Source organism: Erpetoichthys calabaricus, chromosome 9 (genome assembly GCF_900747795.2).
Source record: "Erpetoichthys calabaricus chromosome 9, fErpCal1.3, whole genome shotgun sequence".
NCBI lineage: Eukaryota > Metazoa > Chordata > Cladistia > Polypteriformes > Polypteridae > Erpetoichthys > Erpetoichthys calabaricus.
Window position 1 is genome coordinate 32,499,925 of NC_041402.2, and position 27,576 is coordinate 32,527,500.

Here is a 27,576-nt window from a genome sequence, read left to right on the forward strand (position 1 = left end):
CCACATTAATTATTGCCTCCGAATGGAAGGCACCTGAACGCATTACTGTTGAAAACTGGCAGGCCTTCTTCTATAACAATACATTTGGAGTTGTCTGCAGCCCTGGATTAATGGCGTTCCAGTAATGTAACTGGAACCTGGTCTGCTGTTGGTCAGTTGTGTAAATCTTGGCTTTTGACTCCTTGACCTTTTTTTTTTTTCCACCCGATGGCTCAGCCTGGGTAGGAGTGTGTGATTTGGGTTCCTTTGTATGTTATGTCCATTTATTGTTTATATCCTGTAATTTTGTCTTTATTTCATAAAAAGTTGATCACAAAAAATAGACAGCCTAATGAAACCTCATTAAAATTATGTCTAGTGGCATTAAGCATTCATTCTGCTTTCATGGAAACAGAAAAGCTCATGCAACACCAAAAACAGAAATTCAGAATCAGAAGTTGTGGACTGCAAAACAGGTGTTGGATCAGTAACTGATTTCTCTAGTGAAAAATTAGAGAGCTCCAAGTTATTGAAAGTCTTGTTCCAGTGAAGAAATATAAAGCTCCAGTATGACAACATATTGCTGGAGAATCAACGGAGAAGTTTACAGTTTTACAGCTTTACAGTGCTGATCTCACTGAAGGAACAAAGAGCTCCAGACCAACATCATAATGCTAGAAACAGTAAAGAAAAAAAAAAAAAGTTCCAAGGTGGCCACTGCAGCTTTGGTTCTGGCAAATAAATTAAAAAACTAAAGTATGCAATTGCAGTGCTGGCTCAAGTGAATGAAGGAAAGCATCTGATTTTCAGTTGTAATATGTAATAATAAATTCTGGCAAAGAATAAAGCAAAGCCTCAAACTCTATTTACAGTGCTGGCCCCTGGAGAATTGAGTGATCCAGTAAGTGCACCTACTGGTGCATGGTCCTAGCCCAAAAAAATAAATGAGTATTTTTAGGCAGATATGACAGTTCTAATCCCAGTCAGGTAACAAAACTCCAGTAAGACATTGTTTCGGGCCAGCATTAAATTAAGGAATTAATTGCTCAAATTTAGTATCCACAATGCTAACAACATGTCAACCATATCAAAAAAAAAACAAAAAAAAAAAAACAAAGGAAACAATTAAGACTATTATCTTGGTATTTGGCTTGGTAACACAGCTTCCTGCATTGACTACTTTTCAGTAAAAAGTATTTACTGCAAAATGCTTGACAAACCAGGGTTGTGCAGTGAGCAAAAAAAAGCTTCCGATTCCAGAAATGTTGCATGTCAGATTGCAACTAGTGCCCAGACACTAAATTCAACTTTAGCATCCACTAAGTTACTAACTGCAACTTTTGAAAGAAACAGCACCAATCCTCATCCAACATAGAATATGGAAAATGAAGATGCGTATATACTATACACCCACCACGCAACTGCACTGGCACTCATTGTTATTATATAACTTTATTTGTATTTCTTGTTTGTACTGCATATCTCAAATCAGGGAGACAGTGGCATTTCCTGTACAACCATAGCACAACGTTCCTGTGCCTCAGCATGTATGCGTTAAAGTATAGAACACTTTTACATCCGTTAACTAGCAAGTACTGAACTGAATCATCATTCTTATGGCAAAGAAAATGTAGATGAAATCTGCAGTGCAGGAACATTTCTCACTCACTGACAAAGAGAAATTGTATATAGCATGAGCCAAATTCCAAAAGATAATGAAGGAATGCACTACAAGGCCAAAATTTGTGCTTACTCCAGCAATGGAAAAGGTGCCCTAAGAAGAGCATCAAATTTTAAGTGTCAAATGAAACTACATCATCGCAGTGTGCTGAATATTATTATTGCATAGGCTGCAGAATGTAAGAAGCAAAGTGATATTTATTACCCAAGTTCTTCAAGTCATCAGTCTATCCCTGTTTCTGAAATACTGTATTTTATGACTGACAATATTAAAGGGTGCATTATTAAAATGATGGTTAAGAATGCAGTTGCTTGAAGTCCTCTGCCTCAGCATTTCTTGATTTGAATGAGGAAATGGCTAAAAAAAAAAAAAAAACAACTTTTTTTTTTTTTTTTTTTTTTTAATATAAAAAGAATAGTATTAGAACTCTGGTACTAGATGAGACAAAAAGAAAAAGAATGCATCTCAAGGAACTTCTTCATATATGATTTCTTCTACTGAGACTGGATGATTAGATAAGACTATTGATTTACTGTATGCAAACGTTAAAGACGTATACGGTGCCACCCCGCTGCCTGCGCTTGGGAAAACAGATCATAACCTGGTTCTGCTTCAGCCTCACTACAAACCAAGAGTGAGGGTCCTACCTACAGCCACACGCTCATTCAGTAAGTGGTCCCCAGAGGCAGAGAAGGTTCTGAGAGAATGTTTTAGAAGTACAGACTGGGATATTCTGCAGGGATCACATAGTGAGAACATTGAGGAAGTTGTTGACTGCACTACTGACTACATCAACTTTTGTATGGACATTGTAGTTCCAGTAAGAACTGTACGCTGCTATGCTAACAACAAGCCATGGATTACAAGTGACATCAAGGGCCTTTTGAACCAGAAGAAAAGGGCTTTCAAAGGTGGTGATCAGCATGAGCTCAAGTGCGTGCAGAAGGAACTCCGAGTCCAGCTCAGGGCGGCAAAGGAGCAGTACAGGAGAAAGCTGGAGCAGAAGTTGCAGAATAACAGCATGAAGGAAGTGTGGGATGGGATGAAGATCATCACTGGCTGCAGCTCGAAGCAGGGTACCACCATCGAGAGAGATGTGAAGAGAGCAAACCAAATGAACAACTTCTTTAACAGGTTTGATCACCCTAACCCACTCTCACTCTCACCTCAGAGTACTGCACCCTCCACAAATCCTTCTGCTGATACCAGCATAGGAGAGACATCTCCACCCATAATTACAACAGCGCAAGTGAGCAGAGAGCTGAGGAGTCTTCGTGCCAGCAAAGCAGCAGGTCCAGATGGAGTATCGCCACGACTGCTGAAGGTCTGTGTATCGGAGATGGGGGGTCCTCTACAGCACATCTTCAACCTGAGCCTGGAACAGGGGAGAGTCCCGAAGCTTTGGAAAACATCTTGCATCACCCCAGTCCCAAAAGTATCACGTCCTAGTGAGCTGAATGACTTTCGGCCTGTTGCTCTGACATCACATGTGATGAAGACCATGGAGAGACTGTTGGTTCACCACCTGAAACCACAGGTTCAACACGCCTCGACCCTATGCAGTTTGCATATCAGGAGAAGGTGGGAGCAGAGGATGCCATCATCTATATGCTACATCGATCCCTCTCCCACTTGGACAGAGGCAGCGGTGCTGTAAGAATTATGTTTCTAGACTTCTCTAGCGCCTTCAACACAATCCAACCTCTGCTCCTTAGGGACAAGCTGACAGAGATGAGAGTAGATTCATACCTAGTGGCATGGATTGTGGACTATCTTAAAGACAGACCTCAGTATGTGCGTCTTGGGAACTTCACGTCTGACATTGTGGTCAGCAACACAGGAGCGCCACAAGGGCCTGTACTTTCTCCAGTCCTGTTCAGCCTATATACATCAGACTTCCAATACAACTCGGAGTCCTGCCACGTGCAAACGTTCGCTGATGACACTGCTATCGTGGGCTGCATCAGGAGTGGGCAGGAGGAGGAGTATAGGGACCTAATCAATGAGTTTGTTAAATGGTGCGACTCAAACCACCTACACCTGAACACCAGCAAAACCAAGAGGCTGGTGGTGGATTTTAGGAGGCCCAGACCCCTGATGGACCCCGTGATCATTAGAGGTGACTGTGTGCAGATGCTGCAGACCTATAAATACCTGGGAGTGCAGCTGGATGATAAATTAGACTGGACTGCCAATACTGATGCTCTGTGTAAGAAAGGACAAAGCCGGTTATACTTCCTTAGAAGGCTGGCGTCCTTCAACATCTGCAATAAGATGCTGCAGATGTTCTATCAGACAGTTGTGGCGAGCGCCCTCTTCTACGCGGTGTTGTGCTGGGGAGGCAGCATTAAGAAGAAAGACGCCTCACGCCTGGACAAACTGGTGAGGAAGGCAGGCTCAATTGTTGGCATGGAGCTGGACAGTTTGACATCTGTGGCAGAGCGACAAGCGCTCAGCAGGCTCCTATCAATTATGGAGAATCCACTGCATCCACTAAACAGTGTCATCTCCAGACAGAAGAGCAGCTTCAGCGACAGACTGCTGTCACTGTCCTGCTCCACTGACAGACTGAGGAGATCGTTCCTCCCCCAAACTATGCGACTCTTCAATTCCACCCGGGGGGGGGGGGGGTAAACATTAACATTATATAAAGTTATTGTCTGTTTTTACCTGCATTATTATCAATCTTTAATTTAATATTGTTTTTGTATCAGTAAGGTGCTGCTGGAGTATGTGAATTTCCCCTTGGGATTAATAAAGTATCTATCTATCTATCTATCTATCTATGTCAGAGTTAATTATTTTGCAAAAGAACTTTAATTTGTAGATAATAAACAATTTGTTAAGCCCAGAACAGCAGTAAGAGAAACTGAAGCTAAATATACAAGTGAAAATCTGCAAAAGCTTGTGAAACATATGAGAAGATTTTGATGTTTGTGAAGAAGAGAAATAATGCAACCAACATGAGGAGTATCAATGAGAAACTGGATAAGGATGAAAAAACAAAGAATGTTAATGATGACATTCCAGAAAACCATGGTAATGTATGTAAATATGTGGATTCAGCTGCAGATTTCTTAAAGATACATCATATTTATTATGCCGTGCTATCAGTACAGTACAAGTGGCATGTATGATAGGCTGAGAGCAATGCATGTGACAAATGTTACAGGTAAAATGATTGTGATAGAAGTATGAACAACTAAGTTGGATGCTATATTGAAACAACACACAGGAAAAGAAACAAATCAGGATTAGGTGTCACTTTTGGGGAGTATATGCTCAATGATAAAACATCGTCTAGAATCAAAACCTGTCCTTGCTGACAAGGTTCCCCCGATATAATGCTTTCTGACTGAAGCTTTTGAAGGAGACATTACTATTCTGTAATGATAGGTTGGTAATTATTGATTCATAGAATTGTAAATTAGAGTATAAATCCTCAGCCACAAAAAATCGTCATATAGTGCTGGAGAGTGACAATAAGGATTTTGCCGTACTCTGTACTACTACATCTTTCAGATCTTTTTAGCCTCCCACACAAGCTCTTGCACTATCCCCATTGAAAAAAAAAAAGTATGCTCCATATTGCAAAAGTCAGCTTCAATGATCAAGGTACTGCAAGTATCTGGATCTCTACAACCCATACACCTGATCTCCACCCTTATTTATATATGTATAAAGCCCACTTAGCAGTTCTATACTGCTTCTTCCAGTTATGTCTGTTTGGATTATGTGGGTCAACCAGTCTCCAGGTGATAGGCAGCAAACATATCTCACAGGCCTGGTTTCAGGACTGGTTCACTGCATCTCTGTTTTGTGATAGGTACTATGACATTTCTTACCAGCAGTTATTGGACTTTTTTTTCCCACTTGAGTGACAAACAGCTCCTGACAGCATAGTTTTAAGGATCATTGAGGCAAATAAGCCCCTGCTGGAACTATGAGCGTGGGGTAGTGCACTGACCCACAAAATACTTGACACAATCTAAGGTGTCAAAAGACTAAAAGCATAGAGTTTGAAGCTCATAGGCAGACATGTCACACACATACATGCTATGGCTGCTAGATTTTATGTAATCCATCCTAAACATTTAAAAAGAAGGTGCTACAAGTCTCTGCATTTCAAAAGGTGCAGGTTTTCACCGTCTTACACCTGGGATGAATAAAGTGCCTCTCAATAATCAAACCCTAGTTCTTGGAAATGTCCCCTCCCAAACATTACAGATGCTGTTGGAATGCAGGTGTAGTTACCTGAATGTAGAGCTAACAGCCAAAGCTCTCTTCTCCAAGTATCTTCTCGCTCCTCCTCTCCACAGACTCAGCATTTCTGACAAAAAGAAGAGAGAGGTGTGATTTGCCTCACTTCCACAAGCCTCCATCCCACTTCAGAGTTCCCTTTTCAGTTTAAATCAGCCCAATCATTGCCTGTCTTCATACAGATGAAAAAAGCATCAATGTATAAATAGTACTGTGCTCATCTGAACATAAACCTTTAGTGGTGGCTTCTTGCCAGAGATCCCCCCCTGAGTAGACTACATCCCTTTAGTTGTTACAACCAGAGCTTCATCTCATCACACACACATTTCCTCAACAAGCACATACTCCTATTTGCTAAGGCATTCTGCCAGGTCCTGTAACTAAACACACAATATTGCTCACTCACTCACACTCTCATCATAACCTTCAAGTAGTTTCCTACTATGATGAAATCGGGCATAATGTGTACTAGCCACTTCCTGCAGGCTGGTTCATCACATGAAAGAGAAACCGAAGGATGCAGCTGACAAAAGGGAAAAAAATGAAAGGGTACGCCAGTAAAATCTCCAAAGCGTGTGCACACAAATCCGCTGATGCTTTGAGAAGCACAGCTTTGTGCAACCCAGGCCCACGCTAAAACACCCACGGGCTGATGCCCAACAGTGTCAGGGAGATGTACCAATCTGCTTCTAGAATCTGGAAAGGGACATACTCACAGATGGCGAGTGAACAGCAAAGCAAAAGACTTGCAATCCTCCTATTTGAAACAATCACACCAACCTTTGTTATTAATCTTCTGAAATCAACAGAATGAGTTAACCATGCTTAAAATTAACTGCATTCCCCAATCTACAGTACATACTGTATGAAGTATTCAGAAAACACAAGCCAAGCGCACGGCGGATGCCATTCTGAATCAGGTGACAAAGAAAGAGACGAGAGCAGCTACCCATTAAATGACGCACGCCAATAATCCTGCTTAGACCTGACAGGCTTTGACAAAGCAGCCATCAGTGAGCAGCAGTGGAGAGCTAGACTCCAGACATTTCTCACCTGAGTCAGGCAGCTAGCAGCCAGGAAGAATCACTGAAGCCTTTTTTACAAAATCCAACATGACCCTGTACATCATTTTAAACAACAACTTCTATACCACATACTTACCTGGCTTACGTTTCTAAAACAGCCAGTCCACACCATGCCACAAATAAATGTTATTGACCAAAGCAATCAGATTTCCAGCTCATTTTCTAGAAGGTGTGTTTTCTGTTTTAGAAGAGTCTGAGAAATCTCAAACTCAGTCCTGTGAGAGTCAGTTCCTGCAAGTTTTCTTGCTTTTAAAAAAATCATGTAATTAGGAGGCTTCTTTCATTGTGCGTGTCGGGAACACCTACCATTATGTGATTTACTTGTCTGAGAAAAGTTAAATTAATGGTTTGTCAATCAGAGCTCATTAACATCTCCCAATCCTCAATTTTTTTTTCTCTTATTTATTTCAATCCTGTGTTCGGTCCCAGAGCACTTAGACAAAAGCCTGATTTGTAGCTAATGCATCTTCTCTGTAAGGTTTGCATATTTTAACTCTGTATTTACCTGAATGTCCACTAAACACTTTGGCTGCACCTTTACAGATCAGTCCAATTAAGTGCCCTGTGATAAAATGGCAAGCCATACCAGAATTCCAGAATGCAGCGACTGCAACTTTAACTACCAAAATAAAATCTGAGCACATCTCTTCAGTTTTAGAGTTGTTACATTGGTTATCGGGGACGTTCAGAAATTACTTTTAAAAAACTACTAATAGTTTATAAAGCCTTACATAATCTTGCTCCATTCTGCATTTTGGAATGCCTGTCCCAATACACTCCAAGTCTGCTTATAATTCCAAAAGCCAACTTAAAAGAAGTGGCGAGACGTTTTTTTTGCTGTTATGCACCTAAAATCTGGAATACTTTACCTACAGAAATTCACCAGACTAATACCGTGGAACATTTTGAAAAAAAACTTACCTTACCTTGTTTGGTTATTTATTTTTTTTAATATTATTGCTTAATCTTAATTGTTTTCTCTTCTTGTAACTTTCTTTTTGTGATTTTTGTAACGCACTTTCTGCTACATTGTTATATGAAAATGCGCTATATAAATAAATGTTGTTGCATCTGTGGCTATAGTAATAGGTTCTGGTTCCAAGCAAGCCTATGATGGTTTGGAAAATGAACAGACAGCTTTACTTAAACAACAATACTACTTAATGACAAACAAACATAGCAAGTAAAAGATACAGAAAGTTGCTCCACTGCAGACTGTCTTGTTATACATTCTATTTTGGTGACTAGCTGCTTAATTTCTCAAACTAAATAAGGAGAAAACAGAAATTTTAGTGATTGGCAAAAATGGATCAAGTTTATTTCTAATACCTTTATTATATCCATTAAGATTAAAAGTCAAAACTGAGGTAAAGAATTTGGGGGTAATTATTGACTCTGACCTGAATTTTAAATCACATATTAATCCGATTACTAGGACAGCGTTTTTTCACTTAAGAAATATAGCAAAAGTTAGACCTCTTATAACATTGCAAGATGCTGAGAAATTAGTTCACACTTTTGTTTTTAGTTGGCTAGATTACTGCAAGGACTCCTCTCAGGACCACCAAAAAGACATCAATCGATTGCAACGAGTGCAGAATGTAGCTGCTAGAATCTTAACTAGGAAAAGAAAATCCAAGCACAAATCCCATCCAAATACTGTTTATGGTTTACAAAGTCTTAAATAATCTCGCTCCATCCTATATCTCGGAATGCCTTTCACCTTACACTCCAAATCGTAACCTTATATTTTCAAATGAGTGCCTGCTTATTATTCCAAGAGCTAAACTTAAAAGAAAGTGGTGAGGCGGCCTTCTGCTGATATGCACCTAAAAATTTAGAATAGCTTACCAATAGCAGCACTTTAAAAAAACTGCTGAAAACACATTACTTTAACATGGCTTTCTCATAGCTTCATTTTAGTTTAATCCTGATATTCTGTATATGCATTTAATTATCATTATCATTCATAGTGTCTACGAAATCCACACTCACCCCTACTTTCTCTGCTTTTATTTTTCTGGTTTTCTGTGGTGGCAATCTGTGCCACCGCCACCCGATCAAAGCACTGTGATGTCCCTACATGGATGGATTAAAGGCCAGAAGATCACATGACCATCATCATCAAGTTCTTCCATGTGAAGCCTGAAAACCATGAGGACTGATTGAGGTAAATTTACAGTATGTTAGGTAGAATGCCTAGAGGGGGCTGGGTGGTCTCATGGCCTCGGAAACTGTGCAGATTTTATTTTTTTTCTCCAGCCGTCTGGAGTTTGTTTTTGTTTTTTTCTGTCCTCCCTGGCCATTGGACCTTACTTTTATTCTTTGTTAATTGGTATTGCCTAATTTTTTTATATAGTGTTCTTTTTCTCTTTCTTCATCCTGTAAAGCACTTTGTGCTACATCATTTGTATGAAAATGTGCTATCGACCAAGTCGCCCGACCATGGGGTACGCACGACAGAGCCCCGCCCACCAATTCTAACCCTGCTCCCGTGTCATGGGATACGTACGACAGAGCCCCGCCTGCCAACTCTAACCCTCCTCCTGCGTCCACCCTCGCTCTCGAGGCATGTGCAGGCAGTGCGCATGGGGTACCCACGACAGAGGCCCACCTGCCGACTCTAACCCTCCTCCCGCGTCATGGGATACACACAACAGAGCCCCGCCCACCAATTGTAACCCTCCTCCCGCGTCTACCGTCGCTCTCGAGGCATGCACATTGCCTGCCCCGAACTCTTCACCAAACACATCCTGAATCGCTTTGGTCTGTGCTACAGGCCACATGCACCTCTGAGCCACGTTGACTGTTCATTTTCCTAACATGGCCACCATTTCACATGTATTTCATGGAAACAACTCTTCTTTCAAGGTTATACAAATTCCTGCATCAGGTAACTGTTTCTTTCTATCAGTCGGATATTTCTGGAAAAATGTCATCAACAAAACTGTTGCTCTCGTACTTTGCAACATGGCTGTAACCTTTGTTTGCCAACATTGGGATAACTTCGGCGACGTGCTGTCCGTTGTTTTTAGTCACGGAAGCATAGTCATACAGTCTGCTCAACAATACGCTGACTACATGAATACTTCCAGAGTTTATGGTGGCGAGGCAGAAATTGTGGCTATGTCCCAAATATTTCCAGCTACTATCACCATTCACTTCCAGGAACGTCCTTCATTCCCTGAAGAATTTCTTAGCAGTCTTACTCCCACTTAAATTTGGTTCAGTCGTCATGCTTTTCAGAAACCTCATGCCAGCAAGAAGTCTCTGTAATGGCACTAGACTGACTGTTACCAGCATTCACCGTAATGTACTGGAGTATAAAACTATCGCAGCTGCTACCTCACAAACTGTCCTTATTCCCTGGATTTCCCTCACCCCATGAGATTCAAATTTGCCTTTTACTTTTACATGCAGACAATTTCCTGTTAGATTAGCCTTTGCAATGACAATTAATAAGGCACAGGGCCAAACTTTCAAAAAGATATACCTGTATCTGCCAAAACCAGTTTTCAGTCACGGACAATTGTATGTTGCTCTCTCCAGATTTCCATCTTTTCATACACTCACAGTCGTATCCTCAAACCCACCCCATTTGGACAACTGTGTCTTTCAGGAAGTGTTCACCCATCAATAAATAATTACGCGGCATATACTACGCTGCGGGTCAACTAGTATAAATAAATATCTTTGTTGTTGTTGTAATGTCACTTTTTGACCCCTTTGTATATGCTGTAAAGACATTATTGGATCATTTGGAAAGAAGCAAGAGGAACCACCGATTCATGTACTACCCGCAAGTTCCTATTGACTTCTAACCTAAAAACTGCAACCTGTTACTTAAGCAGTCCTATAACAGGTAGATTCAAGCACCTACCTGAAAAAAATGTCTTTTGCAAGGAAAAATTCAATAAATAATGGCATCAACGCCACAGAACTAGACACAAGAACACACTGTACAAGCAAAAGCTTAAGCTCCACAATAACACAGTTGATCAGAATACACTGGTAAAACACTGTCAGCTGCAAAGAGGTCTTTCTTACAAATTCAGAAGTCTTGACAGCTTGTTTTGTGTTTACATAAGTGCCACCTGTCACTAGACATGCAGACACGTATGCATCATGAGAAGCTCACAATGGCATGCATAGCACCAGGGGCAGAGAAAACGACCACCAGCTGCGATCATGCAGCTGAGGAATGGCTGCAAGAGCTAATTACCCAAGTGATGGAAGGAAAACAAAAGAAAAGGTAAGCCTAACAAGGCAAAACAATGTCAGACAGCTGTTGAGCCTGGCAGTTAAGGAAAGAAAAGTAATTATGCACTCAGACTCTTAACAAGCAAGTAAGTAAAAATAAATAAAACACTTGTGTCTTATTAAAAGGATTTCTAATTTCAAACATTGTAGACAAGAAACAGGAACTGGAAGATTTGACTTCTCCTAGAAAACAGTTGAAGTGAACACCTGTGGGCACTATGGCTCTCCAGCACCGCACCAGAGTATATGATGACCCTGCCGGCTTTAGACTGCAGCATTACAGATGGTTAGGTGCAAGTAATACAGTAGGTGATGTGGAAATGTATGACCATTAGAAAGTATACAAGGTGGAAAGTGGTATATTTAACAATACATTGTAACAATCATTGGGGGGAAAAAGAAAAGAAAAAAAAACAGCTGTAATAATTGTTTTGTTTTCTTCTCAAGTTAACATTTTGATATCTAAAGTGATTTTAATAAAATATACACCCCATACAAGTTCTTTTTTTCTATTATTCCTCTACCCCCCAAAAAATAAATCACATTGGTTTTTTTTCCCCCCAATTATTTCAGTACCCCTAGGAATAAATCATATTATGTTCACAAGATACACCATGTTGTCAGCATATATATGGATGTTGCTGCCCTTTGTTGGAATGGCCCGGCACTCAACGTGTAACTAAGTAACTAATCAATCAATTCACAGTCAAACAGCAAGGAAAACTAGAACTACAGTGACATTAGCTGAAAGACAAGCCTGGATGGAGTGCCATTTCCTTCAAGGGTAGAATCACTTACACACTACCTCATAGATCTGTGCTGGTTTTAATTTAGCATATTAAATCAAGCAGTTTTGAACATGTTTTCATTGAAAATTACCAAATGCAGTGGGCCTTCAAGGACCATCCTAGAGATATATCATAGAACTAGCATGAAATTAGCATAGATCACCACGGCTAAATGTTATTTAGCTTTAGGAAATTGCCTTCGCGGCAACATCACCCTCCAAACCCAAAAGCAATGCGAGACTGGTATGATGAGCAGCAGTTGGCTTTATTGGTCAACAGGTTCCATGATGACTAACTATGGTCTTACAAGCCAGATTGAAATTACAACGAAAATGGTTATTTCCACTCAATGTCTTCTATAGAAAACACGGACAGAAATACTTCTGGAAAAATCAGAGCAGTGCATGAATAGGAAACACATTCAAAGTGGATTGAGCTTTTGAGTTGAAGATCTGCCTATCCTCCTCATTCACTGGTCAAGAATCCTGTCTTCAATTCAAAAGCTTGATCCCAATGTGAATACAGTACTCAGATTTTCTGGAACTATTTATTCAAAAAAAAAATGAGTGTGTTTTGGATGTTGTGAGCATACAAGTGAATAACTCACATGTGGATTAGGCAACATTAGTTATTTATTTCATGGACATGTTTATATTGTTTGTTTGTTGTTCAGTATTTGCCCACGCCAGCCTCGTTGAGGCCCTTTGTGTAATAAACTTTGTTCTCTATTAAAAATTTTTTTTTTTTGGTCATCAATACAAACAACACAGGGTCATTAATGGATAAAAAAAATGTATCATTACTGTGTGAACTGTTCCTTTAATATCCTGGCCCAGTCGCTTCTTATGTGACACTTACATGTTTTCCCTGTGTCTGTGTGGGTTTTTCTTCAGAGTTTCTTCACATATCACAAAACTGTGCATGTTAAGTTAACTGTTAACTCATAAATGGTCATGATGCAGTGCTGGTGTGAACGATGGACTAAAATCACAATAGCTGGTTCGCCTCGCAATTGGGAGACCTGGGGACCTGGGTTCGCTTCCCAGGTCCTCCCTGCGTGGAGTTTGCATGTTCTCCCCGTGTCTGTGTGGGTTTCCTCCGGGTGCTCCGGTTTCCTCCCACAGTCCAAAGACATGCAGGTTAGGTGGATTGGCGATTCTGAATTGGCCCTAGTGTGTGCTTGGTGTGTGGGTGTGTTTGTGTGTGTCCTGCGGTGAATTGGCACCCTGCCCGGGATTGGTTCCTGCCTTGTGCCCTGTGTTGGCTGGGATTGGCTCCAGCAGACCCCCGTGACCCTGTGTTCGGATTCAGCGGGTTGGAAAAATGGATGGATGGATGGTTCATGCCTTGTGCTGCCAAAATGGGCTCTGGCTTCATGATGACCCAAAGTACTGTTGAGTTGACAATATTTTTCCAAGCCAATATGTAGTCCTGGAAACACAAGACACTAGTCAAAAGAGGATAGTGAATGATGGACAAATTTGTTTAAAAAAAAAAAAAAAAAAAAAGACAAAAAAAGATTTTTACAGATAAAGTGACATTGGATTGCTCTTTATATGCTGATATTTTTCTTTGTTACAGTTCATCTATATGTTTCACTATAGGTGAGCTGCTACTCTATAATGTTTTCTTATTAATTTATATTCATGTTCGGGATGGAGAGGTGGTCATCATTGAGTGTTCATTTAATACTGGTATACAATTTATGCTGTATGTAACTGGAACTACAAGAAATTCTTGCTGAAAAAAATAAAGTTTTGCTGTGTTTTTTAATTAGTTTCTCTTCATTTATTATTAAGACTAAAATGAAGACCAGAACACATTTTAGATCAAAATCAGGTAAACATTTAAGTCAAATTAGGTTAAAATTTAGGTCAAATTAATGCATTCTTAAGAATCCATAAAGCTTTTTACTCAAATATATTGCCAACTAAAAACAATATATTTAAAAAACATAAGAAAACAAACATTACTGGTCACAAAATTCTTCTGAAAAACTATGATGTTCCAGTACCCGCAACTATGGGCATCACTCATTTTTCAGAAGCATTGGTAGTTCCTAATCAAGGATGGACTAGGGCAAGTGTGGACATAGCAACAAATATATGAATATATGGTGCCAAGTCAAAAAGTCCATATTTATGAAAAAAACAACCAGTGGCAAAAAATGCACAGTAGAAGAAATTCTGCAATAAATAATTATCCGTAAAAACTCTGCAGGGATGGATTAAAACCAATAAATATATTCTATATATAGTTAAAACCAAGAATAAAAGTGAGAATATAAATCAACTTTCTCCCCCACTCGGGCCTAGTGCTTCTCTCTCTCTCTGTCCCCTCCACTCACCATTCAGGACTAATACAGAGTTGAACCCAGTCCTCATTCCAGTGATCGTCCCAGATACCTCCATCGGTGTCCAATCTGACATAATGATCCCCGCTTCCTTTTCCTGCCACCTCCAGAACCCTAGTACCCAACAATCATCCTGCTCCAAAACACTCAGCAGGTTCAATCCACCCCTGGAATGCCATTCTCTTTACTCCACCATGGGTCATCTCTGACCGGTTTCTCAGTTTTCTCTCACAATGGATTCTCCCAGTTCTGCTCTCTGTCCTCTCTCTTATTTTCCTTCCTCATTTCTCCCATCTTTTCTTTATTCTCTCCCTTCACTTCTCTACTCAAACCTTTTAAATCCTCGTGAATGTAGGTACTTCCTTAATGATCCATGAAGTAATAATGAGGCTGTGACTGCACTGATCGCTTTCACGTACTTGAATGATTAATCAGCTCATTCTCCCATTGAGTGCTGTGCTGCCACCAGTCTCTCCTGCACACACCCACACTCATGGAATCTGAGGAGCATTATTTATAAACAAAAGCTGCACCTAACCTGATGCACCATGCCGCAAAAACAAAAAGAATAAGTGTTAAGGTGCTATACAGATTAAGCTTAACTTTGGTCTAGTAACTCGGAATATTTTGCATGAAGCCACTATATAACAAAACTGATTTTCCAAAAGTTATGATTAAACATATATTTTGCTGTTAGTATCGTCATGCAATGGTGATTCTTGATAAACACCAGTTCAACTCACAAAATATATCAATCTGTGCATAAATGAAAACAAAATATTGAAAACGCTTCATGTTAGAGAACACTGATTCAACAAAAGAACAGCAAACATCATTTACTTCTCAACATCTAGCACAATGCGCCTAATGCTATAGGTATCCTCAAAAGGTGAAGAAACAGACTACTTACCCTTCTGGTGCACTTGGATGACACTTGCATGTTTGTTTATTTGTGTGTATACATAAGAAGTTCACATAAAGGATTTTCAAACAAAAACCAAAAGGCACTTTGCAAAGTCACTGTTATATTTAAAAGCATGACTTGGAAGACAGGACTGCCTCAGTGAGTGTGTTGACTCAAGTCCTTTATCTGATTAACAGAATCCTTTTTATAGTACCTGTTTCAAAGTTACTTGTATGCACAGGATTAAGCAGATTCAAGACTGATGGATGGATAGGTGGATAATTGGATAACCATTTCAAGACTAAACCAAGTCCTGTAGTCACAAAGCATCAGCCTATGGTTAGGGCTTCAATCAAGAGTATTTTTCCACAACCTTTCAACCACTGAACAACTGTACTTTGACAGGCATATTATTGAAATTGACTCAGTAGTTAATCACTATGTAAAAACGTAGCACTGCTGAGGTCAACACAAGACTAATGTTCATCGAGGCATTTCTGAAAGAGTTAGAGTAAAAGAGTGCAATGAGCCACACAGCAGACAGTATTTTGCTGAATATCAAAATACAACTAAATGTATCTACAGCCAAAACCTTTCTGCTGACTCTCTTTCACTTTTTGCTCCTTTCCATGTATAGCCATTATTACTTAGGCTTATACTGCATATCAGTAATTTTCATTTACGGGTTGTACATTTCACTTGTACTACATATTAATGTCCTTCATGTACTGTATATCGGTCCTTTTATGAAGGTGTTTCAAATGGTTTAAAATTACATTTTTGACCTTTTTAGGTTTTTGCAACTACAATATATTATGCATTTCTCAAAAGATCAGCATATTTGTAGTTTTATTTAATATACTTTGTTATTTCAAAGTTTCATACACATACTCTTTTAGAAAAGTGATCTACATTTCTGACTTTAGGCAAGTCCATATTGCTTTTTAAGTTTTATGCAAGTTCTTTATATAGTTAATTTATGTATATTTGCAGTTTTAGTTGATCTAGTGCTATACAAATAAAATTATTATTATTCATTATATATTTATACCCATTTAAAAAGACAGGTCTTGTTGTACACAAGGAAATGTACTCAAATCATACATTAAAATACAAAAATGCTCTCCCTGCTGCCAAAACGGTATACTATTCTAACATTATCAATACAGGAGGGAAAAATGCTAGAGCTCTTTTTTCTACAATGAAAAGGCTAATTACACCACCAGAAAATGTCGCTTACCATAACCTCTCTGTTAAATACTGCTGCACTTTTTTGGATTTCTTCAATTCAAAAATTGAAAAAAAATCCACCAGCAACTTGCTTCCTCTATTTATGCAGAAAACGACAGTACACTCCACTATCACCCATATCCCCTTACCAACTACCCTATTCTCACATTTCAGTTTACCAGCTGAAAATAATGTCTCGGAGCTTATAACAAAATCTAAGTCTTCCACATGCCAATTAGATCCAATACCTACAAGCTTTGTTAAGTCCTGTCTGTCACATATTTCCCCCATAACTGCTATAGTTAACTCTTTCCTTACTACAGGCACGGTCCCCCTCTCACTAACAACAGCCTCAATTATTCCAATTCTGAAAAAAACTGGTTTAGACCCAAATATCCTTAACAATTATCGGCCCATTTCAAAGGTTCCATTTATATCTAATGTTCTCGAAAAGATACTTGCCTCCCAACTCTAGTCCCATCTTTCAAAAAATAACCTTTTTGAACAGTTTCAATCTGGGTTTCGTCCTAAACACAGCACAGAAACTGCCCTGGTCAAAATCACAAATGATCTTCTCCGGGCAGCTGACATGGGACTTTTATCAATTCTTGTGCTTCTTGACCTCAGCTCCGCATTTGACACCATATGCCATCAGATACCTTGAAATGACTAGCTAGTTTTTGGAGTCTGTGGCCTTGTCCTCCCGTGGTTTTCTTCCTACCTCACTGATAGGAAGCAATTTGTTCAAATAAATGGCTTTAAATTTGTCGTTACTCAGGAAGTTACGCAGGGTTCTGTTTTGGGGCCGCTTCTTTTTCTCATTTAAATCTTCCCAATAGGTAATATCTTCCGGCACCATGGTATTAAATTTCATTGTTACACTGAAGACACACAGCTATATCTATCCACTAAATCCACTTCTGTTTTCCCTCCATTTATTCTTATGGCATGTCTCCAAGACATAAAGACATGGATGACTCACAATGTTCTCCAACTAAACAGCAATAAAACTGAGGTGCTCATCATTGGCTCTAAATCTACACTTAATCTAAAACATATGTTGAAGTGATAGTGGATGAAAAAAAAAATAATTCAAGTACACTATCATGGTGCAAGTAATATTTTCTGAATTAGCTTATGGCAATAGTGGTGTTTTTTTAGACTTCCGTGCTAGGGCCATTGAGGTTTTTTTACTTTATATAAATGATCTTGTTAAGAATGTAGCGAACAAGCTAGAAAAGTGTGCAGAGGACTGTAATCTGGTGGGAATGGTCAATAAACATCCTACAGTGAGTATTTGACTTTCACAAATTAATTCTAGATGGACCTAGACAGATTTCAAACTTTGTGATATACATGGAAGGTGAAGCTTAAATTAAAATTAATGTAAGGTTTTACACATAGGAGATAAATTGTTAGATCTGAATACACAATGGGGGGGGGGGGGGGTTTAAACTAACCATGTGATAGAGTGAATAATCATTGGTCAAATCCACACAGTGTACAGAAGTAATTAAGATAGCCGATGGGTGTTTGGGTTACAGTGTAGTGCAGTGTAAAGTCCTAAATACAACCATGTTTCAAACTCAAAAAACATAAGCAATATATTCCATCTGGATATACAAGCTGAAGAACAGAACCAAAGGAAACATCTGTGCAGTAAAAATTAAAAAAGAGAAAGAGCTCATCAGTGAGACATGGATGTAAAAGAAAACGTGATTTATCTGACCCGGCCACCTTCTTTCAATACTCCATGGTCCAGTTCTGATGTTCACAGGGGTCACCATGGGCACCGTGTCTGGTCTGGGATACACAGCCCCATGCAAAGCAAGCTGCAATATACTATGTACTCTGACACCTAAACATTATATCCAACATTAAGTTATTCAGCAATTTTTACTACAATAGCTCTTCTGTTGGATCAGACCAGATGTGCCATGGTTTGCCTTGAGCACCCATGACCCTGTTGCTGTTTCTCCAGTTGTGCTTCCTTGGGCCACTGTTAAAAGGTACTAAACACTGCATACCGGGAAAAAGCTACAAAATCTGCCATTTTGGAGATACTTTGACCTAGTCATCAAGAAGAATGTTATATTGTCTTACAAAGCAGAGTCTTTGAAGGTCTGGCAAGCAGCATTTTCAACTTAATTCAGATCTTCTTCAAATTTATTGTCATTTAACAATTCTGATCTAAGGACCTACAAAAATGTCTTAATCTCTGCATCAAATGATCTGGGGAAAATTTTTCAAGTACATAAATTTAATTTGTGCTATGCCCATTGGTTTAACAAAGTTTTTAATAAGTTCATGTTTGATATACGGAGAAGGAAGGTAAACTTTCTCAATGTTAGCAAGTGGACTGTTTATACATTTTTCTTTCCTGGAAGAAGAGAAGCACATTTAGGCCACTCTTTCTAAACATAGTGATTCTTCTTCTCCGTACTGGCCCACTCACACAAAACACAACAAACCAGTATTTGGTACAAACAAGAAAATGTGCAATCACATTTAGAGCTATACATAAATTATACTTATATTTCTGATACAGCATGTTTTCTAAAGTAAAATTATGTTCTTATGACTCTTTAATGATAGTAGCATGTCCTATAGGTGTAGAAGGGAATTAATTTCCATTATAGAGAAGGACAGCTTTCAAGGGGACTTTTGAAGTGTCTAAGAATAAGTGTCCCTCATCCACATTTCTTCATAACTTATTTTTTTGTAATGTAATAGCTATATTTAAAATATATATATTTATTTATTTTTTAATATTTTTTACTTCATAACTTAAAAACGATGAAAAATGTCCTGTCATAAGAAAATAAACCTGATAGATAATGTCTAGCTTCATATTTGGATTCAGAATTATAAAGTATGCTTATAACACCCCATTACAATCTTTATCTGACATTTATAAACCATAAATGTAACTCTAAAAGATAGTAGGTCAGGTAACCTCTTGTAAAAGTATCTAAATTGCTAGACACACACAAAAAAAAACAACACAGAAATTGCAGAAAAGCCAAAAACAAATTGAAACCCACAGGAAAACACTAAAGGATCAAGGAGAAACACAAAGGTAGAGTAAAAAGCTTCCTATTATATGACTACTACATAACTAGAGTCAGGCTACCAACTGACCCTGGTAAGTAGAGCTAGGGTAAAGAGAAAGCTAAAGGAAATGTTACAGTGGAGCTGCAGTCACTTCCTGTCAGACAATGCCCTCCCAATGTCAATCTCAGACTATGTACATACTGTAAATGTATATAAAGAAAGTGTCTGAGCCACACTGTGTGCCAGAGTAAATCTCTACATGGCAATGTCTGTAATCTGTAACTGTTAGGATGTGGTAACTGCTAAAAATTGAGGTTTAAAACCCAGCCAATATCAATGAGCAATTCCCAACTGAAACCGAGAGGCGCGACGGGGCAAAGGCTCATTTGAAAAATGAAGGCAAGACAAGACATAAGGATGTGTTCCCTGCTGTACACAGTTCATCTCCCATAACAGAAGGAAAGTCATCCTGCTCAGAATGGTGTAGTGGGGTAAAAGATTTTCTTGACAATTTCCCTTTCATTACCTTTTACTCACTCTTCTATCATTCCTCTGTTGTACGTTTATGAAAAACACATGCTTCTTTACTGCAATTCTTGGTTTTATTAGTATTATTCCAGGTACGAAAACATGCCAGAGGCATCCTCCTCACACACTGCACCACTATGGAAATGTGACCAAGTATACCAGATATTCTCATTCTCAATTATGAAGGCAAATTTCCACAGGTTTCCTTTGCTGAGGTTGATAACAAAAAACTGACATTTATTTGCATTACCATCATCAAGGACTGTTGAACTCATAAGCAGATCCTTTTCAGTCTCTGAAGGATCTGCCAAACTTTCCAGTTGGGCAGTGGGGTTGACTGGGGATGTGGTTTATTCAATTACTAAAAATCTAGAAGAACAAAAGTGTAATACTTTTTGTGGTTCCTAATGCTCTTGTCATTCTCTAGATATTGTTTAGGCAGATAAGGTGGCTCCCCTAGGACACTTGGTAGGAATGTGGTCTACTGTACTAATCAACATTCCACTTTATGATTTGACACATACTTCAGGGAATAGTGCAGACATAATTTTCATTTTTATTAATTAGGAACCTTCTTCAAATGTTTGTACTGGGGCAATAAACAACAGTAAGTTAATGGTAATTGTTACTTTGGACAATAGGAGCCATTGATGATAAAACAGCTAACTGCTGCTGTCTACAGAATTGCAAAAATAACCAGGCACTGAATCATAAAGCAAATTCAAGTGTTCTGCATTTAGAAAATTAAGACTGACCTAAAGAATAAAACCACAAACAAGCATACAGCTGTAAAGAAATTCAGCAAACACAGTGCCCATGGTAAGGTTTAAGAGGAAAACTTCCCTCACATAGCTTTAGGTTTTTGTTTTTTTTCCCTCTAACGGGTGATGTAAACACTGAATTTTATAGTTTTAAAAAAGCTGGTTATTTAAAATCATGTTTTTTGAGCTATGGCTGATGAGCCCATTTTCCTCAGAGTGGCTTTCATTATTCTACAGAAAACTGTTCCTCTTGTTTTTTGGATTTCATTTATTGAAGTGACACAGTCTTTTTCCATTTCCCAAAGTAAAATATTTTCTGCACAACACAATCATTACAAACATAACATCACATTCCGTAAGCTATTGCATATGACAGGACTTAAATATAAAGGAAACCTCTGTACTTGGGATAAAAAAGAGACTTTTGGGTGTAGAGCGGTAAAGAACAAAGTATAACGTTAGTGTTTTTAAAAAGAAAACAAAGGAAAACGGTAATATTTGAGTAAAAGGAACAACAAAAGTGCATACTAGCACTTAACAGACATGATTATGTATAGCAAATAAATGCTTGATAAAGATAAAGCAAAGTGAATAATGGGTGAGTTAAAGGAACACTTCATCCCAAAATGATCTCTTTTTCTGTTACTTTTCCCATTTTATTTGTGGTAATGCCTGAAAAAAAGTCTTTAATTACATTTTTTTAACTATAGAAAGGAGATAAAGTTTCTCATGTAACAGGCTTCACTTGGGACAAACAGGAGCAAACTTTGAGCAACAGCAAAAAACATTAAAATGCTCATGTAAAAATCTTATGCTACTCATGCCACATAACAAATATGTCATTTATGCAATCCTACACTCACTAAGTGCAAAATGCATGTATTTTTTCTAATATATTGTTAAATAAATGATTCCAAAAATTAGAGAAGTGCACAAAAGTGAAGTACAAGTGAGTCTGAGCTTTTGAATTGAAGATAGTACCCTTGATCAAAGACTGATGTTTGTTTGATCATCTTCCAGAATTATTTATTTAATACTAATTTAGCAAAAAAAAAAAAAATTCATAGACGTTTTAATATTGCTTGCAGTTGTTCAATGTTTGTCTCCGCTGGTCCCACTGAACAAATTATATCATTAACTGTATTATCACTATTCTTCAAGAAAACATCAGATTAAAAACGTACAGCATTCACTGCAAACAACACAGGGTAAGAAACTGAGAACATTTATTATAATTATATATAGATATATAGATTGGTGCTTAAAAGAATACTCCACCCTAACTTAATATGACAGGTACATTAATTACATGGTTTGTGGAATGAAAGAAAGGAACTTTCAGTGTTTTGTCAAATGAACCTTCCTAAATATAACTTCAATATTGTCTATTTTGCTTTATTCCTACCCTGTCTTTTCCTAAGAAAGGCATGGACTCCCTTTACAGAGACAAATTATTAACAACGGATTATTTTCATCTGAATTTGACCTGTCCCTGATGAAAGTTTTTAGATCCTTCTCTAATAAATTACAGTACTTTGATTTTGAAGAATTTACTGTTTCATACCCTACTTTTTTATTATGCCTGTTGTTTTATGTAGTATCCTGGTTATTTTTACTCTCACTCAAAAAAGAATAAATAAATAAATAAATAAATACATACAGCATTCTGCTATCCCAAATCTCGTCAGATTGTCACTTGTATAACAAGATTTACAAGTAATATAATTCCTGGTAGGCACATAAAAGTTGAATGGATACCGTGAATAAGCGTCATTTCAGTCCTAAATTACAAAAAAATAACAGCTGTGTGCTTCAGAGTTGAATGTGGCTCCTCCACTCTTGCAGATGGTAACACCACTGCCACACATGTCCTTTGCATCTTTATAATGGTGGAGAAGTGTTTTTTACAGTTTGTTAAATAAGACTGTAACATTTATTTTGTGTTATGCGAATATAGGATAGAACAGAATACAAATGTAGATTTCATAGAAAAAGTGCTAAACACCTTAATATGACCGGAAAGAGTAGGTATATTTCAGAGAAGGGTCTAGCTGTAGTCCTCTGCAGTTCCGCGATTCCAGAGCTCAGGTAAAAAGCCAATTGGAGTGTACATTTATGTCACTTAGTTTGCTCAAAAGATGTCACTGTCTAAGTCAGATAACCTCCCAAAACCCTAATCTTAACGATAGTGTAACTGGGCATATCATGAAACATCACTGACATATAATGTAAATTTACAACCTCCTCAACAGAGCGGATCTCTGGAGGTTAGCAGCTAGCATCAATTGATTTTTTCAAGGGCAATGCACTCTAAGGACTAATGAGAGGTATGAAATAAACTGATGAAAAGATTTATGGAATATATGCAAATATAAAAGCAAATACTAATAAAATGTCAAGACTATTAGATTGTACTAGTCTTACACTCAGTTAAAATAACCTGTGTGGTGTGTATATGTGTGGTTGTAAGATGACATGAAATGAAAAGTGCTTGAGACCTTTTCAGTTAACATAGGATTGTATTAAACTACGTGGTAATGATGAAAGTGGTCTCAATTTTTAGGCTGTCTAGTAGTACTTTTCCCAAAGGATTACCACACCAGAGGTCCGATTTATGAAACCTGCATACACACTAAGGAGGTTTTGTGGCCGGGTATGGGAATGACAGCTCAGGATTGCGGCAAGTAATTCTGGGCACCAACCAGGTCATACCTTTTATTGTCCAGAGACGGAAAAGCAAACAAAAATTGAACACAAATAACGCTCCCTTGAACAGGGAATTCAGAGCAATGCTGTAAAGTAGTCACTCTTGTGGAGCTCCATTTGGCAAGTTGCTCTGGCCAGTAATAACACCACCTTCCGGGACACCCAGGGTATTATGGCAGCTGGGCTGGAGATGACAGCATTAGCAGCAGTACCCCCTCTTGTCTCAGCAGGTTATTACACACCTCAACCGAGTCTGCGAGGAGGTCCTCCAACGTGCATGCGTGACAGCTTTGAAAGCTGCATATGCAAATTAGGTGCAAATATTGGGATTTATAAAAGAAATCTTGATGGAAGAACTTGCATATATATATATATATATATATTTATGGCAACTCTGACCTATGCGTATGCAACATTTTGGAGGAACTGGAAAATGATGACACCCTTAATGAAGTAAGGGAATGCAGCCAAACCAGCTAAGTGATGACTCTTCCATATAATTGATACTGTATCACAATCCATTATTGCAATGTGCATTGACAAGACAAACATTTTACACCTGAAAAGTGATAATTATGATGAAGAGACTTTATTTTAGTTCCCTTTTAATGGAGCCAATGCTACATTTTTGCACTGAAATTTTTTTGGATTTTTATCAGTTAATATCGGTTACCTGTTGCCACTTCTCAGGGAACTGGCCAACAGGTCAGGCGTATTTCAGCTAAACTTCACTCCATCGTGCCCATTCTACTGAAAGCCCTTAACTAACCAGTGAGGCACCACATCCAGTTTTCATATGGAGTGGGAGTACATACAGTACATAAACCATAACATGTTTTACCAACATATAAAGGCAATTTGCAGAAGTGTTTGGTTCTCCTAACATACTCAGAACACTTTATTGCACTCATATTGCAATTAGAGCATCTAGTGAGTATGAAGCTGCTTTTGTTAACTGTAAGCAATTACATTCCATTAATACATATTAAGGCACATTCTGTCATGCCAGATTGCGTCAAAGTAGCTTTGGCAGAGGGATGGTACTGTACATGGTGGCTGGCTTGTTGGTGAGGTAACTGGCTGAACCCTCAGGTTTTCATATGGCCTGTACTATTCATTGTAACAGCAATCATGTCATTACACATGCCAGGTGATAGTCGCTTCTTGCTCAGACTCTGGCTCTCTGACTACCAGAACACAGAGATGAGGCAGTATAATGCCACGCCTAATCTTGCACAGACAGATACTCTTGAATGCAAGTAGTGGGGTCTTGATGCATCAGGAGGGAGGCTGCTCTATCAGCCAATAAGTTCTGCACCATCAAGATCACTTGTGCACATGGTTGATTAGAAAAATCCATCTACAGTCCTTACAGGTCAGCAACCAGGTGGACTTCAAGGCACATTCATGTAGGCACATTTACAAGATGATTGTGATTTATAAGGGCAAACTGCATAGAAATGTGTGCACGCCATATTTTATAACTTTGATTTTCTTCTTGTTTTACCATTTGCATATTCCCATGCTCAATTTCATGCAAAGTTTTACAAATGAGATCCCCAAGCTCCGTATAAAAAAAGAAAAGTTCTGACAGCAGACAGTGACACAGTGTTTGATACGAGAGACAGAGGGAGAGGGTAAGAGATATGTGGCATAGACAAGGTTTTGAATGCAAGGAAACATCAGGCTGTCAGGAGACCAAAGTAACAGTAAATGATAGACACCTTCAAAATGAAAATGCGCCCCAAGAGATGCAACTGTTAAGAGGAAAAAGACTGTGCAATGGCTTGCACATTAAAAGAACAGATGAAATGGAAAAGATTCTTAATGTACATGGACATCTTCATTAGTTTAAGAATGTACAGTGAACTCTGCAACTGTCCAAGGCACACCATCAGATGCTAAGTTTGCTCTATGGACTTTGATTTAAATCATTCAGGTTATACGTTTTCATCCATTTTAACTCCTAGTATTTAATATGCCTGGTTTCTCAGCAAATAAACATAGGTTTAGATTAAATACATTTTGTCGTCTCACTGAAACTAATTTGACTTTACTGAGAGAGAGGGGTTAGAGGTTGTTCCTGTCTAACCCAGGTTATGCGGGGATAATGGGGACACATCCTTGTTCAGTTCTTTCAGTTGTGAAAAACTGAGAGCAGACTGTGAGCTGTGGTTCTAGCTGTGTGCAGCCTGCCATTACCAAGGTATCCAGGGGCAATTACTGTGGATTGTATATGTAAGACAAGGTTAATATGCTAATGGCATTTCTTCTTGTTCACGGAGTAAAAAAATAACCTAAGAGTTTAGATTAGTGCCTTTCTTTGACATCTTCACAATAGAACAATTCATCATAGATTAAGTGTTACATCTGGGTGTTTTCCTCGAAGATTTATGAGGAAATTAATCACCTAAGAACATTCTGCTGGATAATTAGACACGATGTCAACATATTAAAAAATGTCCCAAACTCGCAGATAATCGAGAGATATATATTGGGATCCTTTCACAATCGAAAAGCATACCAGCTATATGCAAAGGACTCCCTTGTTCTTCTTTTATCTAACCTATGACTCTTATGTAAAAAAAAAATTGAACACGTCAAAACCACATCTTAGCTCTCAGCAAAATCAATGTTTGAAAATTATGCATCACCACAATAAGCAGCAAACAATATTACAACTAAAATGGAATTCACTGTGTTAAACTATCAACTTTATATTGGATGCCAAAAACTAAGAATTCTGAAGATGTTCAATATACTCTGTCAAACTGACAAATTTTTGATATGTTACTACCTGAAATGTACAAAAAAATATGAGTACTTGACCTGTAAAAAAAGTTTTACATTTGTAAATTGAAAACCAGAATTTGCTTTTAAAAATCTTCATTGACACACTCCTACTAACTACTAAATGTCAGCATATGTGTGGAAAAAGTGCATATAACTATCCAGACAGGCAGTGTGGTGTAATGATTAAGGCTTTGGACTACAGACCCCACTACTGACACGGAATGAACAAGTCACCTCACCTGTGTGTGCTCCAATTGGAAACAAAAAAGAAAAGTAACCAGTTGTATCTCAGATGTTGCAAGTTGACCATGAAAAAGACATCAGCCAAATAACTAAATGCTTATGAAGAAGTATGGCATGGTTTGCAAACAGATCAAATAATTATTTTTTAAAAACCTCAAAAGATCAATCTTATTTAAATAATTATTATTTCCAGCAAACTGTGTTACCTTATAAAAGACTACAATTACCTAAAAGATAAGGTTAAAGTTTGCTGAGTATGCCATTTTTCTTATCTTACAAAAACTTTCAACTACATCCTGTTTTCAACAGATCACCACAATCTATACATAGAACTGCTGCTTTTTATGCTTTGTCACATTATTTAATATCAGAAGTTTAGGAGTCAGGTGATGTGTTGAACAGGAAATGTGGCTCCTGAAAGTAACTACTTGTTGAAGCCAAAACGTAATATTTGCAGCAGTATTTTAAATACTGGTAGTGGTTTCTCAAGTTTACCAGGTATGTCCTAACGACTGATTTTCCTATCTAAACGCTATTACCCATCTTGCTATTGCTGCTAGTCCTGCAAAACTGTTGGGAATAACTCCAAATGTTAATCGCAACATATACCGATACTAGTCACACGTTAAAATGAATCACGCGTTGTTGGTCTTTCCGCTTCAACTAGATTCCTTCGTGCGGAGATCAGGAAATATATTCCTGCTGTAACAAATGAGAAACACTAGGCACGCGTCAGAAAAGACCCTTTAATGGGACTCTTGTTGTTGTGTCAGATCACCCCTAAATCGAGGGTGTGTAGAGGTTAGTGTATAGGTGTTGGCAACGGCAAAAACTTGAATAACGTATAGCAGCTCAAAGAAACGTTTTTGATTTAACACCAGGCTATATGTAACAAAACCCATGCACTGCAACAGTTACAAGTACTAGTGCTATCGATCCCCGGCTAAATCG

At 38.3% G+C, this 27,576-nt stretch overlaps 1 protein-coding gene across 1 annotated transcript in view; it reads right to left on the reverse strand.

The window, feature by feature from the left end:
* st3gal2 (ST3 beta-galactoside alpha-2,3-sialyltransferase 2) overlaps nt 1-27,576 on the reverse strand; it is a 62,251-nt gene that overhangs the window by 34,174 nt on the left and 501 nt on the right. Inside the window, exon 2 of the mRNA XM_028809245.2 lies at nt 5,915-5,990. The gene's annotated coding sequence lies outside the window, so the exon portion shown is untranslated. The remainder of the gene's footprint in view (nt 1-5,914; nt 5,991-27,576) is intronic.